Here is a 17,696-nt window from a genome sequence, read left to right on the forward strand (position 1 = left end):
CATGTCCCTGCAGGAGCGTTTTCCCTGAGAGTCTGTGTGTGAGGAAAACAGCAACACAACAGTTAGAATTCTAATCCTCCCACCAGAGCCAAAAGCAGGCAACGGAGAACACATTTAAAGGGCATGAGTTAATCTTCTTAGCATTTAAGCCCTTTGTGGTTCCACATGCATAATTTACCTTAACTCATTATTTTATTGTCATGACAACCCAAACAAGGTTGCAGCAGCCTTGTCCCCAAAATGGAGATGAGAAAGCCTGAGCTCCCTGATTCCTTTAGCAACACTCCTGAGGTTGCACCAGGCCTGTGACTAGGGACCACACAGCTTTAACTTCAAAGCTCAGGCATCGTCCACCCTGTCAGGATGGTATAAGCCTGGAGTCCTAGCACTCACAAGCTGGAGACTGCAGGCTCATGGGAAATACACAAAGCCAAGGGAACAAGAAATCTATGGTGTTTACGCTACTGCAAATGTCCGCTTGCCAATCATCTCCAGACTCCCTGTCTTGTCTGTCACGCCCCTACCCACAAAGGAAAGGATCTCATCTGCTGCTTTGCCAGCTATGAGTGTAGGAGAGGCACAGAATAGGACCTAGTAAATGTTTATGTAAGAAATCAGAAACACTCTTTTGTCCCAGAAATAACCAATGCAAACAGACACAACCATTGCATCATGGGGAGGATGGATGCTAAAAATGAACAAATGCTCGGGAAAAAAAAAACTGCCCAATAGCCAAAACAAACAGAAATGCAGCCAAGTGCATGCAAAATTTCTTTGGAAAATCCCTCCAGACTTAATCCCAAGCCTGCACTCACTTTTTAAGAACTGGTTTATTACCTATGTATTGAGCTTTGTGTTGCTCACACACTTCAGTCCAGGGCAAAAGAGAAGAGATTATTTATTTAAAATGGTGGAACCATATCACTGCATCATTTTAGCAGAATCTTAAAGATGCATCTGGTTGCATGCTTTGTGCGGTGGGAGAAGGACATAGCAGGACTGGTTACACATCTCACTGTGACAAGCTGCAGAGCCACAACCCTATCATTATGTCCCCTCTATTTAGCCCCTACAGAGTGAGTGTCCACCTTTCTTTCCCATCGCTGTTATAAAAGAGCCTAGAAAAAGCTACTCAAGAGATAAAAGCCCTTCCAGCTTACAGATAAAAGGCAGGAAAGTCAAGGCAGCAGGAACTTCACAGCTACATAGCAGAGAGCATAACTGATTTGTTTCCCCCACTTCCATAGTCCAAGAAATGGTACCACCGTGGGAAGGTCCTCTCTCCTCAGTCTACACGATTAAGGAAATCGCCCATAGTCAGGTCCAGAGATCCATCTCCCAGGTTATCTGAGATCTTAACAAACTGACAGTTGAGATTAGTCATCACGGTGAATGTCTTCATGCTTTGTCCGTGTTTTGGTGCCATCCTCTCACATACCCATTCAGCTAAGAGAAATGACATAGAGTCTGACAGACACCATATTTTCACGCAGAGGTTATGACATACATATGAGCATTTACTTGGTGTTCAGGTTTGACTATCAACCCCCAGGGACAAATATCTCTGCCTTTGTATTTCGTCCTTGGACCTCTGGTATAGCTCCCTCACGGCACCAATTCACTTCTGCCCCCTCTCTCTCTCCTAGAGTAACAGGAGACAACTGGTCTAATCATTCTTCAGTCTCTAATTTTGGCTATTGGCACCTGTGTCGAATGAGAGAATGAATCCTTTAAAAATAAAATCACAGTCAGAAAGAATTTTAGCAAACAGAGAAGAGAGCCACAGCACATTCCCAGAATCATAACAAGACATGACATTTGTTATAGTTCTCTCTGCCCTGTATTTTGTCTTCCCTATGCAAAGTTATTTTGTATTTCTTTTTCCCCTTATAAAATCATACACATGTGTTCTTGGGGCATGTGTGTATGTCTCTGTGTGTGTGTCTGTGTGTGTGTCTGTCTGTGTGTGTGTCTGTCTGTCTCTGTGTGTGTGTGTGTGTGTGTGTGTGTGTGTGTGTGTGTGTGTGTGTGTTCTGTGTTGAACATTATAACATAAGCTTTAGCCCATGGCATGCCATACTCATGAAGCTTGATGAAAGCAAGAGAACGTCTTAATGTGCCTTCACTGAATGTAGTATTAATGTCAAATCTGGAGTGACTGGAGAGAATTCTGCCCACATCCCAGCTGTTATAAATCAGCCTAAAGTCCCCTACCTCGACTAGAAAATCCTTTCGTTTTGCCCCCTTTAGATTTTGTGACCTGTGCCCTACATTCAGAACCTCCCTGTTTCCTCACTCTGATGAGCTGTCACAGGCTCACAGCCACCACTAAATTGTTCTACCAACACCTCTTTAATGAAACATAGTGTAAGTCACTTTGTCTACTGTGCTATTTTTTTCTACAAACATAAATATTTTCAGGAACTCACAAAATATTTTAGACATAGCCATCATGGAGTTCCAGCTGATGATTAAAAAACAAACTGGGCTGAGGATAAAATTCAACATGCTTTCCATACTCTGGTTTCATTCCTAGTTGACAGAGAGCAGGGGCCAATGCCTTGAGCCCAAACATATTTTTATTAAACCAAACATCATAAAACAAGAACAAGAGAAGTCTTACTTTACTCAGGCCACTAAGATGAATTGACACGCTGAAAGCATTGTTTCACACTTGCTCAACTGAATGAATACATGTTCGTACAAAACAATGCCAAACTCTCCGCTATTCCAAGATGCCTAGGATCCAAGAATCCATGCTTTCAAATTCCTCAATGAGAAAGTGTAGGAGGAGGGAATTTGGACTTGAACCAAATGCTGAAGTCTGGCACCAGCCTAAAAAGGCACTAAAAATGTACATTTAGGAGTAAGCGCAAGGAGGAAGGTTAGGGGTGGATGAAGAAGAGGAAAAGCACCAGGTAAGAGATCCTCAGATCTCCAGTGTTATTATGATTTATTTCTTTTCATTCCTTTCAGGGCATTGTCTACAGAGTGGGTACAGTTGGTCCTCATGTTATATAACATTTATTTATGTTCTTCCAAGACTAAAAGGAGTGTGTTTATTGTCCCTGGAAGGAAACTAGAAAAACACAACGGAAGTGAAAATAGAAAATAACATCACTTATCATATGGCAATAGAGATGCATTAATGTTCTGTCATTGTGCCTTCTTATTTTATGTCCCATGCCCATATTATTTTTAGACCAGAATGAATATTCCTTGGTAACCAACATTTTTTCCTTAAATAGTTTATTATAATTACTTGCTTTTGTCATTAAATGACCTGAAAATATAATTTTGGTGGATGCAAGATAGCTCTTTTTTTTTTTTTTTTTTTTTTTTTTTTTTTTTTTTTTTTTTTTGGTGCTCCTTTGGTTTAATCTATGATTGCAGTAAAAATCAGTTAGAACAGTTTAAAAAAATAAATAAATGGTGTTTCACTGTAGTCAGTGTACTTGAATGTACTGCTTTTATCGTGTCTCTTTTATTTTGTTCTTAAAATGAAATTCTAAGACTATAAATATCAGGACAAAAGGCTTGTAAAATTTTCAGACTCTTGGTCTTTACCAAAGTAACAAGTTTCTAAAAAACGTTTCATTTTAAGCCAAGCATGGTGGCACATGGCTATAATTCTAGTACTCAAGAAGCTAAGGCACAAGTTCAAAGCTATGTTGGACTCTGTACCAAGAACTGGTCTCAGAAAAAAAAAAAAAAACAAGAGAAAAATAAAAGAGAAACAAAAAATAGGAGAGGACAAGAAGGAAGAGATTAGAAAGGGAGAAAAGTAGGGAGGAGAGGAGAGAAGAGAAGAGAGAACAGGACGGGGGGAGAGAAGAAGGGAAGAGAGGACAGGAGAGGAGAGGACAGGAGAGGAGAGAACAGGAGAGGAGAGGAGAGGAGAGGAGAGGAGAGGAGAGGAGAGGAGAGGAGAAGAGACTGGCAGTTACGGGTTTTATGTTATGTTTCTTCATCTGCGCAAGGGAGATGGCGTGGAAATGACATGGGTTTGGAGTGCACTGCAGTGGATGGTACCTACACTAATAAATAGAACACAGGGGAGGGAATGACATCAGAATCAGGAGGCTACCCAGCAGTCATGCCACTGCCTGACCACAAGTAAGGATGTGGAGTTGCTACTTTGAGAGGTGGCTCAGCAGTTAAGAGCTCCTCCAGAGGACTGGAGTCCAGTTGCCAGCACCCATCTCAGGCATCTCATAACCTATAACCTGAACTCCATGAGAACCCAATGCCTCTGGCCTCAGTGGGCACCTGCACCCACCCAGCCCCACACACATACATGTGATTTAAATAAATAAATAAATAAATTTTATTTTAAAACAAAAAAATACATAGGGGCTGGAGAGATGGCTCAGTGGTTAAGAGCATTGGCGGCTCTTTCAGAGCACCCAGGTTCAATTGCTAGCACCCACATGGCAGCTCACCACTGTCTGTAACTCCTGCTCCAGAGGATCTAACTCCCTCACACATGCAGACAAAACACCAATGTGCATAAAATGAAAATAAATTTAAAAAACAAAAACATATAAAAACTCATTGGCTGACATCCTTGAGCCTAGTGTCCTTGAGACAAGGCCTCATCAGAGGATGGCTGCTGTGTTCTGACACAAATTTGCCTGCAGTCCTGCTGGGCTGTAAACCGATGGAAAGATTGAGATGGTACAATCCCTTAGGCTAGTAGCTCTCAATCTGTGGTTTGCCATCCCTTTGGGGGTCAAATGACCCTTTCAGCGGAGTCATCTAAGACCATCTGAAAACACAAATATTTACATTACAATCTGTAATTGTAGCAAAATTACAGTCATGAGGTAGCAACAAGAATAATTGTATGGTGGGGTTCACCAAAACAAGGACTGTATTAAAGGGGCGCAGCCTTCAGCATTAGGAAGGCTGAGAAGCACTGTGTTAGGCAGTGGGTGCTATCCTTGGCTATGCCCAATTCTCTCTACACACTTGCCATGAGCTGTGTGAGGTTACAGCTGAATGGGCCTGCCCTCTACTGAGGTTGTGTGGTATCTGGGGCATTCAGGATAAATGACTTATGAGATGCTAACCCATAGCAGGTACAGTTGCCAGAACCCTGTGGAACAAGTTTGGATGTCCTCCACAGTGGGGATTAGTGTCACTATGTTAGTGGCTTCCAAATTATGCTAGAGCTCCGTCAGTGCTTCAGGGATGAGGGTACCTGATGTGGAGAGACTTACAGTTCCCTGGGTTTTGTTTTTATGCAGGACTGGGCAGCGTGAATTCACACAGCCATTTGCAACACCATTTGGCAGCATGTACCAAGACAGACTTAAATCATGCAAACCTTTTGACCCAGTAATTCCACTTCTGGGAAACTATCCCAAAGAAACAATCCTAAATAAGGATGAAGGCTTGTGCACAAAAACATTCACTGCAATCTCATTCAGAATAGGAAAGATGAAAACAGCTTCACTGTGCAAGCATAGAAAAGAATATTAAATAAATTATAAAATGATTACTTTATGGATATTGTTCAGTTCCAAAACCTAATAGGAAAGAATCCTTATGATATGTCATTAGGTCAAAGAGAAGGGAAACAGATTGTACCAGTAACAGTAAAAGTTTTCGAATGAATGAGGGAGAGAGAGAGAGAGCACACCACATCAAAAAAAAGGCAAAAGAAATATGAAATGACAATGATGGTTATCTGAAAGACAAGACTATCAGTAGTTTTACTTATATTCTTGTGCCTTGTCCTTTTTATAAATTTTCTTTAAAGAGGATGTCTTTAAAATAAAATGTGCTCAATCTCCTATGTTGTATCTATAGAATGTAGAAGATTAGTGCTGAAGTGATACACAGTATATGTATTTTTTTAATCAGAAAACTCTGTGAAATATTAGTAGGAAGTATTAGGAGTAACACACACACACACACACACACACACACACACACATTCACACATACATGTCAAATGAGCCAGGTCTGCAAGTGGCCTGTGAGAACCCTGTTCCTTTGGAAGCAAGCTAATAGTTAGATAGTTTCATTGCCAATCCTTGCCTAAGTGCCACCTATGAAGAGCTCTGTCCTCTTCATCCCTTCCTCTTCCAGTTCCTTCACCAGACAGCTGTCCAAGAAATGGGTCTAATGTGTACACAGGGTCGCCATTCTTCCAGGCATACTCTTTGCTAGTTTCTTATTGTCCCCAAGATCAAATCTAAGACCCCATACAGCCTTTCAATACATACAGGGTCAGGTCCAGCAAGCAGACTGTCCATGTGTCACAGTTTCTCACTACCTGCATCCATTCTTTTCCAGTCTCCCAGTTTCCCCTCACTCTTGACAAAGTGCCTGGTTGTCTTGGCTTAGCACCAGGCTCTTCTTCAAGCCATTAGTTCTTTTTGGAAAGACCTCTCCACCCATGCAGACACCATCTTCCTAGATACCTCACAATAATCCTTCAAGAAATTGAGAGGTTATCTATTGGGAAGTTGTGCTGACCACAGAGATGAAAGCACGCACCTAGGTTCTGCACAGAATGTTCCAAAGTCATGCATGTCCTAGCCCTAGCAAGGACATAGAGTTATGCCTCTGACTTAAAGCTTAGACAGTCTGTTGCTCGGTGATAAAAAGTGCTTTCCTATCTTTGTTGAGACCCTGAGTTGGATTGCCAGAATGGATTGAAAATGTTTCAAGTATGAGCTACAGAGATTGCTCAGTGATGAGGAACATAACCTGCTCTTCCCGAGGCCTGGAGTTCAGTTTCCAGCATCCACATCTGGCAGCTCACAGGCCACCATAACTCCCTTCTCTCCTTATCCTTATTAGTCCCCTTTGTCGCCTGGGACATCTGCTATGCTTGATTTTATTTATCTATGTAAGATCTAGGATCACAGAAGAGAGAAAGCATGTGCATCTTTCAGAGACTAGTTCAATTCAGCTAGTATGACTGTCTCCAGTTGTGTCAATTTTTCTACAAACAACATAACTTTAATTTTATTTATGGCTTAACCACACACACACACACACACACACACACACACACACACACACACTATGATTTGGACATTTAACAAATTCATTTTATGGGAAAGAGTACTGTTTCCAGAAGAGAGAGCCAGAACCCGAATCCCTTGCCCTAGGTCCCATGGCCAGTGATAATGACTTTGGCGTAAAGCCAAGGGGACTCACTCTACCCACTGCCACAAAGAGACATCCATGAGCAGAGGGAGGCATGAACAGTTTGCTAATCCAGACTCCAAAGGAACATTCCTTGGTTCTGTCCCTGCCAGGCTGTGATGCCCAACCCTTCTTCCTGGCATACTGCGAGTGCTTATTGGGTTTCCCAGCTCTCCCCACAATGACATAGTCTTTGAGGACGTTGTTTTGGCTGAAAAAGTTGTTCATGCAAAAGATACCACGTGCTGCTAAATGTCCCTTTGTTGGGCCTAGGGCAGCTTGGCTGCCACTCATGGGCCCATATGCCAAGAGGCCTCACGTGTTTTTATGAAGAAGTCAAGCAGGGAACATGTGTCTCGCTCTATTGGGACCGGGTTGTAGAAACACCAAAGCATTTGAATAGACTGAGATTTATGGAAAGAAATGAGTTTAGTGGATAGTGATGATGACTATTGTCATTATTAAACAATAAATTTAATGCATCCGCATTATTTTTAATGTCCTTGTACATACTGTCATGAAATTCTCATTGTCTAGGATCTAGACTCTGGGTGATATCATAGAGTGATTCTCCTGCAGCTGAGGAGGGGCTTCTGGATGATTTTCAGAAGAGTGAGAGAGGCAGAAAGAATACGGTCAGGTAACAGCACTTAGTCAAGGCCAGCAGCCAAAGCTGTAGTGCAATAGGAACACACTTAAGATTGACTGGACACATCATGTGAGCCACTTCAGTGTCTCAAGTCATCACTGCCCTCATCTTAAACTCAAGGGTGGAGTCTGAAAAGTCACCTCTATCCCAACAGAGCTGCGAGGCTTTAGGCTGTCACTCTTATTTGGAAGCCTCAGCTTCTGGGGGGAGGGTGCAGTAAAATGATAACGGAGCTTATTTCTTACTTCTGAGATGTCAGGATTAGTTGTGTCTAGCACAAAAAAAAAAAAAATGTTGCCTTAAGGGGTGTTGTTATATATGTCTTCAAATTAGGAATTGTAATAAATATACAGTCATCCCATTGAAAACTTCTTCTGGGTTGTGGCTGAACCCCTTCAGACAGACCCTCTCCTGGCCCAGGGACACATTTTTCTGGAAGCTGCCCATGGGCAATGCAGTGACTATTCCTGTCCATAAGTGGAAGCGCTGCCTGTCACCCACTGGAAGCGTAAGCAGACTTCTGGCTGTCAGTGTACTGCAGGAGGCCAAGAACAAGGTGGGTCTCACATTCCACTCAATGCCACCTACATGCTGGAAAGCAGTTCTTCCATTTGCACTTTTCGTTCTTTTCCTTGACATTGGCCCCTTGCATAATGAGACGTTCTGGAGCCAACACCTTTTTATTCTTAATAAGCCGAAGGTTGTTGTTAGCTGGCTGCCAGGAGCTGTCAGTTTCCTGGCCCAGCTTGAGGTGAGATCCCAGGTCCCTCGTCCCTTTTGGCTTCTCTTGTTTTCCTTCACTGGGGACATTGCCCACAGGTGCCATTCTGAAGCCAGACTTGCCCTGCTGGCCCGGAAGGCAACGCTCCTCCTTGCCTCACCTCGAATCTGCTCACTGAGCCACAGCCAGAATGAAAATCCCAGAAGCGTTTCTTGGCTGCCTGTGTCCCACCCACCATCTAGCTGGCCATTTCAGAGAAGCAATTATGATGGAAACTTGGGACTGTAGGATGTTTCACTTGAATCTCAACTCTTCATCTTGGCTCCAGTAGTTACCCTCCTGAAGATGCAGCCTACGTGGATGTGCACTGGGAGCAATAATATTCACTTGTGGGTTATATCTGTGCACTAAGCTGGTACACAAGTCCTCTCTCCTTGTCCTCATGCAGGTGGAAATGGGGTACACTGACATATCCAGCTTTTAGGAAAATAAGACAAATGTCAGGTCCTGGCTTACCACAGAGGTCCTGAAGGCGCACAGTAAGCACTAAATACAAGAGAGCTAATCCCTTCGTTGTCAACACATTACGTTATCAGCCTCATTGTGAAGGGCGCTATCCACTATAAGCGCAACTAAAATTCAGCCAAAATGTTTTCAAATTAGGCATCTGGTCAACCAGTACCTCCACACAGCCACTGCTTAGTAAATTCTGTGCCCACGTATAAAGTAGGCAGATGTCTAGCAAATACTAATTCTCAACACCTTTGTTCACTGTATTCTTTGTCATCATAGATGTGTGTTTTCCTTGGGTCAAAGAGTACAATTAATCTTTAGAGCAGTTTTTACGCAGCAAAGTGAGGTTGTTAATTAGCTTATAAAAAAATTGCTGTTCAGCTTCACTTTAGCCACAGACTTGAAGGCAAAACCTTGCCAAGATAGAGAAGATGGAAGAACCACCAGGTGAGAGATAACAGTCAGCTGTAGGAAGTAAAGTGATTTTCTTGACTCTTTTTGGTTCTTTGGTTGGTTGGTTGGGTTTGGGTTTGGTTTTGGTTTTTTGAAAGAAGGTTTTTCTATGTAGCTTTGGCTGCTTTGGATTCACTTTGTAGACCAGGTTGGCCTTGAACTCACAGAGATCAGTCTGCCTCTGCCTCCTTGAGTGCTGGGAGTAGAGGTCTGTGCCATTGCTCCCGGCTGTATTTTCTTGATTCTTGCTACAGCTTGTCAGCAGTTGCCTAGAAAATCCAAACAACATCAATAACTAATTTTTCTACTTGTATTATCACATTTGATTAGACTTAGTCATTAACTCAGCCTAAATGTGCTGAGAATGTCTGAACTCCTTGGCTGCATATGGGTTACATAAGGATATAAGATTATGAATGAATCAAGATTATTGTTCAAAGGTACTCTTTGTAGGGCTGGAAAGATGGCTCAGTGGTTAGGAGTATTTAGTGTTCTTACAGAAGACCAGAGTTCAATTTCTAGCACCCATGTCTGGGTGTCTCATAATCACCTGTAATTCCAGCTCTAGGGGATCCAACACCCTAGCCTGACCTCCTTCTACACCTGCAAACACATTCACACGTGTGTGTGTGTGTGCACGCGCGCACGCACACACACACACAGAGAGAGAGAGAGAGAGAGAGAGAGAGAGAGAGAGAGAGAGAGAGAGAGATTTTAAAAATACTCCTCTTTATAAGGTCCATATTCTTTTACCTAGATCTACAGCAGGTCAACCTTATGCACACAAACCTGGCTTCACATACTCAGCTTCAGATACTTTGAAAATAAAGGCTGATTCTCTCACTTGCGCTGAGGATCCCACTAAATAGTTTTCATCATCCCTGCTGGAGAGATGCACAAAGAGATGGAGTAAAGGGCACGTGGGCATCACATGAAGATAAATGAAGAAACCTGATTGAGGAAGAGCAAAGATTCTTCTTCCAAAGCCGCACATGGGTAGCAGTGTTGCTTGTGTTTTCTCAAAGGTGACAGAGAAGTGGGAAGGGGTCATGAAAGGCAGAGATGTCAAGGACTCCCTAATGGGGGGCAGGGCGCTGGTGTGGAGAAACTGTGCAGAAAGCCTTGCGTGACTGGCCAGAGGGACCTGTCTGATTTATTGCAAGCTGGCATCCTATGGTGGTTAGTGTAGACAAGGAACTGGGATCCTGAGAAGATTGTAGGTCAGAATTCCGGATTTCCTTATTTATGCATGTATTTTTATTTGTTCTTTTAAATATTTATTATGTTTTTATAGTTTTCATGCAGTATATATTTTGATCATATTCTTTCCCTCTTACCAAGTCCTTCCAGATCCTCCCACCTCTATATCCACCTAACTTTGTGTTCTTTTTCTCTCTCTCTCTAAAGAAAAAAACCCCAATAGATAAAAATTACTAATCCATAACAACAACAAAAGTACACATGTACACACACACACACACACACACACACACACACACACACACACACACGTGTCCATTTTGCATTGATCAACTACTTCTGAGCATGGGTCCTGCCCTAGAGTGTGGTTGATATACCCACTGCCACTATATTGAGGAAAATTATTTCTCTCCCAGTAGGTATCAATTGCCAATAGTTTCTTGGTTAAAGGTGGGACTTTGTGTCGCTTTCCTGTTCTCCATGCTGGGGTTTTGTCTGGCTTGGATCTATGCAGGTCTTGTGTAAGTTGTTACAGTTTCTGTGAGTTCATGTAAGCACTAGCTTTATTGTGTCTGAAATACGCTATTTCTTTGAGGTGATCCACCACCTCTGGCTCTTACAATCTTTCTGCCTCCTCTTCTACACAGATCCCTGAGCCTTGAGAGAAGGGAATTGATAAAGACACCCCAGTTAGGACTGAATTTACTTTCTGTACATTTTCCAATTGTAGGTCTCTGTATTAATTACCATCTACTTTAAGAAAAAAAAATTGTCTCTGATGAGGTTTGAGCAACGCACTGATCTATATGTAGAACAATGGTATTAGAGGTTATTTTATTGCTGTTTCTTTTACTGAATATTAGTAAGTAGATTTTCCCTAGCCCATCTAGTCTCAAATGCCTGCCTTCTTTAGCACTTTCATGCCTGGGTTCCATCTCATACAATGGGCTTAAAGAGGTTGGGGGTGGGATAAAGAGCTGGCTTCCCTGCCACTCACTGGCTGCAGCACTTGGGAGAGAGAGGGCCCTGCACCTCGCTTAGGCAGCAAGTAGAGCTGTCTCTGGTGATGGGGTCACCCCAGAAGGCAAAAGTGAGGGAGAGCTGGCCTCACCACTTGCTGCTGTGAAGTGGCATAGGCGTGAGTGTGATCCTCTTCACCCCCTACCCACCTGTGGTCGTTGTGAGATCCGGCCTTTAGGTCACAAGAGCAGGAGGGATACTCCTGCCTGTCACTGGCTGTAGCATTTGGGAAAGCAGGCCCTGCACCTGGCAGGGGCAGCACAGTGAAGATGGCCCTAATGGTGAAGGCACAAGTGAGCCAGACCCCAGGATGGGAGAGCAGATGAGGTGGCCCAGCCCCTCACAGCCTGCAGCACTTGGGACAATAGACCCTGAACCTCCACTAAGCATCATAATGGAACTGGTTCTGGAGGCATGGGTGTGGGTGAAGGCATGAAAGCAGGAGAGCTGCTCCTGCCTCTTGCCAAAATGGCATTGGGTGGCCCAGCCAGAGCAGTGCTAGAGAGCTCGCCCTGGTGAGGCAGATAAGGGAAAGCAGGCAAACTGACTAGCTCAGCTACCACCTAGGCTCAGATCCAAGGCTCTAAATCAGCCCACCCCAAAATTTAAATCATCTGCAAATGGTTGACCTTAGCCAGTCCTGCTGATCCAAAGCTGCGAGATCTCCATGACAGGGGCAACAGCAACTGGGTGGAGCTCCAGTGGGGATCCAATACTGATGGTGTGACAGAAGCCAGAGACCTTGAACCAGACAAATGATTCATTGCAATGAGCAATTGAAAGTGAAGAAGTGTAGGCAGAGGGGCACACTGTGGAACATAACTCTGACACACTACAGCTTCCAGAGGAGACGTTGTCTATGCTTTGTTTTCTTTTGTCTATTGTTTGTTTGTGTAGCTTTTCTTTTCTTTTGGAGGGAGGATGGCATGTTCAAGTGGATGGGGAGATGAGTGCAACTGGGGTGTGTGATGTGAAAATCACAGGGAATCAGTAGAAAGTTAAAACAAAAAGAATAAGAAAAACAGGGAGGGAGGGAGGGAGAGAGAGAGAGAGAGAGAGAGAGAGAGAGAGAGAGAGAGAGAGAGAGAGAGATGGCTCAGTGTTTAAGAGTTGCTTGCCACTCTCCCAGAGGGCTTGAGTTTGTTTCCCTGCTCCCACATAAGGGGTATCTGTCACCCTCTTCTGACCTCTATACTCAGGTACACATACCCATTTATAGCCATACATGGACACAATGCATACAATCAAAATTAAGATAGTTCTTATAAAAAGTATTTGGTTACTCCCATAACATTGTGCCAAATAATGGATGTTCCTGGGCTTTGTATGAATGAGTATGCACAGATAACTAAAAGAAGGGAGGGGACGTGAACTCAATAGGTACTTCTTTCTTTTGGGTATGATTGGATTTTCCTATAATTTTTGCCTACAAAATCCTTACATTTTCAATATAAAAAGTGATATTTTATTTTAAAATGAGCATTATAACTTTAGATAGATGTTATATATATATTCACGATAATGAATATTTGTACATATCAAAAAAAAAAAAAAAGCCAGTTTCTTCTACCTGTGAAGTTAGGGGCAGGGTCTGGATGGAGCTGTGCAGCAGACAGAGCTTGGCCATCAAGCAGACGCCCAAGCTCTAGTTCTGGCTTAGCATAGAACATGGCAAAAGTGGGCAAAAGTCACTTCTTGTGGAACTTTTTCTTCATGTATGAACTGGGAAAAGCAGGCAGCTGTCTTTTATGGCCGTTCCCCGGGGAATAACATAAAACCATCACTGGATTAAAACTTGGGCCTTGCTTTCTTCTCTCAAAGCTGTATGCTCAGGACCTGAGGCAATGCCTGGCACACAGGAAGGGTCAATTATATTTGCTCCCTCAATGAGCCAGTGTGTTCCCTTTTTTAAAAATATGTAACTCCTTTTCTCATCTGAGCCTATTTCTTCCCTGCAGTGAAGGGTCGAGGTCAGAAGCCAGACTGAATCATGTCACTGGTTTAGACCACTATGCAAAGCCAGAAAATGGCAGCAGCCACCAGATCTGCGCCCATCATCCTTAGCACCAGCAGTAGCATTGGGGGAAAGTCAATAATCTGCCCCCAGTGCCTGCTCACTGCCCTTCAGGGGCTTCTGCCCAACCCAAGATAAGGATCAGACCCTCCCATGCTGAGCAGAGCCCTGCATGGTCCAGGTACACCATCTTGCTCACTAAAGGGCTCACAGTGCCCTTTAATTATCTCTTCCACATTGGGTGCTCTGATGTTTGGTGTCCTCTCAGTCTGCAAGAGTTTTCCTGCTCCTCTGCTTGGCACTTTTAAGTCATATTTCCATGCTTCATATTTAGGTCATATCATTCCTTCAGGCAGATATCCTCTCGACCATACAATCGACTGTGTTACCTATGAAACACCCAATAATCCCATCTCTGGGTCTCCAGAACACTCTCCAAAACTTACTGAGTTGATGAAAGCTCTTCACGTGAAATAAAGATGAGACAAGGTCATCTTTCTTCCAGGAGTCGTTTGACTCTTCCCTATCTTTATATGACCTCACAAGCAGCTTCTTCAGCTTTGAGGCAACACTAGACACATGAACTGTTCAGTCAGTGCACATGAGTCATCTTCAGATACTAGAGAAACTAATCCAATACAAAACCTGTGCCTTCTCGATGGCTTCATCTCCAGATGTGGAATGTTCTTCTGCCATTCTGCCAAACCACCACCGTGACACCCTCCCACACACAAACACTTCTGTCACCTCTACAGTCAGCTTAGAGGGTAAGAGAATGAGAAGAAAATGATCAAACTGCCTAAGCAGCATGCATACACACCCTTTCTGGCTGTCGGGACCTGCTACCTGTCCCAAGTGGTCAACTATCAACTCTGTTAAGTAAAGTGCATTAGCAAGTCACCAGAGACAACCCTAGGACCCCCACGCTTGTCAAGATCTAGGTATGGACAATTAATTTACTTCCAAAATGATGTCCAGTGAGCCCTCCCCCCAAACCAGCTCAGCTCTTGTGCCCTGGGGGAAACTCCCTGTGGTAGCCCAAGGCCCGGTATAGATGGTCCAGACTCTTCTAGTGTCTTAGTGTTTTCATTTCCTGGGACAGTTGCTTTGCCATAGCTGGGCCCTCCCTGTCCACTCTTCTTAAGTCTCATTGCCTTCCAAATGCTCAGTGGCTGTAACCAGCAGAAGTGGTCAGTTTTATTACATTTCTCTGACTAGACACCTGCAAGACTCAGTCACAGCTCAGGTAACAGTGAGAAGAACTCTTTCCACTGGCACCCCCTAACCTGTTCAGTGATTTCTCTGAGGTTCTTGTCAATTGTACACTGAAAATGAATTAGAGTGAATGTCAGAACCTTCTGAATTTTAATCGACTCTCGGAAGGTACTTGGACCTCACAGGTGGTCCATTCTTCTCCATTTCCTCGACTGAAATTCTAGGATGACAGGAATTCTTAACTTCCTGTCAAGCACAGGTCTGGGATTGTTGATGAATGTCTGCCTTCTCCACTCAACTTTGACTCTATAAGCATTCTCTGTGTGTGCCATAAAGTCAACCATTCAACCACACAATTACAGAATGACGGGATGAAGCTGTGAATAAAAGAAAAGGATGATTAACAGGTGAAAGTTCCAAAAGCCTGCCTACCCATCAGAATCACCCAGAGCACTTTGTGGAAAAACAAAGAGCTTATACAGATACTTATCCACTGACGTGCTAGTTCAGTAGATCCAGTTTAGAACCACGGAGCTACTGTGCATAGAAAGGTCTGAATAAGCCAGTCATGGTGGCTCACATCTGTAATCCCAGCACTCAAGGAGTCAAGGAGGCAGATGCAGGAGGACTGCTGTGACTTGGAGGCCAGCCTGGTCTACAAAGCAAGTAGAGGACAGCCAAGGCTACATAGAGAAACCCTGTCTCAAAAACCCAAAGAGAGAGAGAGAGAGAGAGAGAGAGAGAGAGAGAGAGAGAGAGAGAAGGAGGGAAGGAGGAAGGAGGGAGAGAGGAGGGAGGGAAGGATGGAAAATACCTGATAGAGGAGTTCAAGGGAGAGTCACATAAATGCTTGAGAGTATCAGGGAGAGATTCTGTAGGAAACAATAATGACAAAGATGAAGATTAAAAGATGGAGAAAGGGGATGAAGAGGATGTGTGTCATCAGGACCTGAAGCCACAGGGAATATGGTAAGTATGACTCTGATGCTAGACTGAATAAAATCTGATTTCTAAGAGTTCAGTACACTTGTGGGGAAGAGGGGAAGGCTGCATCCATAAAACCCACCAGACTACAAACTGTGTGTGCAGAGACTTGGTCTTGTAAAGTTAGTGATACCCTAGGAAGAAAATATATGTCATGGTGGGGAAACTTAACCAAGGCTATGAGGCACCCTATGGTACTTACCTGGAAAAGGAGGACAAGAAAATGTAGTGAGGATTGAAGGACCTGATACTTGTCATCTGCCCATTAAATATCAGCTGGAAACATCTTCTAAAGCAATTCTAGTTACTAACCAATTTTGTGAGTGTCAGCTTCAAACCGGCCATGGTGGAGTGTGGGATGGAGGAAATTGCTGTTAACTGCAGTCCTGGACTTCAAATTTTCTCATTTTTGAGAGCTTGGGTTCTCAGAATGCTACTGAATGTTCTGGGAATTTTGAGTAGATTTGAATGAGTTGAACTGAATTAAATTGGAAATCAAGTAAAAACTTCAGGAAAGTAATAGCATGAGCTAAAAGAAAATTTAAATATATGCTCAGGGTGAAAAAACAGAGTAAAACCTTGGCCTTGTAGTAAGTAGCAAGTAAAAATGGAATCTTAGGCATTGATCTAATTCAAGGCTCCCTTCAGCCTATTTTCTAGACATAAATTTCTACCAGCACACTTGAAATAAGTGTGAAAATAACTGCATGAAATAGAACTACAAAGTATTATCCACATCCTGGTTCTGAACATGCTAGGAGGGCATTTCAAAAGTTCAGTCTCTCTGAAGAGAAAAACAAGTCAAGAAATATACAGAATTGTATGGAACTATCTGAAATGAAAAGTGATTTTACAGAAGGAAAAAAAGTCAACTATTGAAGACCATAAAAATTACTATGACCCTTTAATGATATGAAAAATATTTGCACATAAAGTGTGTTACAAACTAGCTGGGTATAGTGGTGTACACCTTTAGTCCCAGAACTTGAGAGGCAGAGCTAGCCAGATCTTTGTGAATTCAAGGCTAGCCTGCTTTACATAGTGAGTTCCAGGACAGCCAGAGCTACATAGTGAGACACTGGCTTAAAAAAAATAAAGAAGAGAACACACAACTGGGGATCCAAACAGATTTGTTCAAGTTCCCCACCAGAGATCATTCTATTCTATAGACAGTGAGAAAAGCCCATTAAAGTCATCATTTTCTTTTTTAAAGCTAATAATTAATTCAAAGGCTGGGCCACCTAAAATTAAGTTGTCCATGGTTGACACTCAGTGCACCTATGAAGACGTACAAGAAAACATAGAAATCGTTAAGTACAAACATTTTATTTGAGGATGAGAAGCAAATATTGGGACTTTCTATGACTAGGATGCTACACGATTTAGAAAATAAAATACAGCTTGGAGGATGGGTACCTAAAGATAATGTAAATCACACTGAAATAAAAACCCAGTCACTTTTGTTCTTGGTCAGATCTGTGATCAGTATTCACTTCCAAGACTCTGAGGGGGGAAAGAAACTTCACTTACAATTGTTACTCTTGAGAAGAATTAGGAAAAAAGATAAAACAGGATTTTTATCACATAATTTTCATAAATGGCATCACGTATTACAGATTGCTGTTACCAAGGAGATATAAGAAATACATATCAAATGAAAACAAGAACATTGATTGCAGCAACGCTGAATGAGTCAGCCTTTGAAGACACTTCTGTCTTTGGATTTGTTAAGAAATGTTGTCTATACAAACAAAGATATACCC

At 42.9% G+C, this 17,696-nt stretch overlaps 1 protein-coding gene across 3 annotated transcripts in view; it reads left to right on the forward strand.

The window, feature by feature from the left end:
• Window positions 1–17,696, forward strand: part of C1qtnf7 (C1q and TNF related 7) — a 100,213-nt gene that overhangs the window by 67,916 nt on the left and 14,601 nt on the right. The window lies entirely within an intron of this gene.

Source organism: Acomys russatus, chromosome 22 (assembly GCF_903995435.1).
Source record: "Acomys russatus chromosome 22, mAcoRus1.1, whole genome shotgun sequence".
NCBI lineage: Eukaryota > Metazoa > Chordata > Mammalia > Rodentia > Muridae > Acomys > Acomys russatus.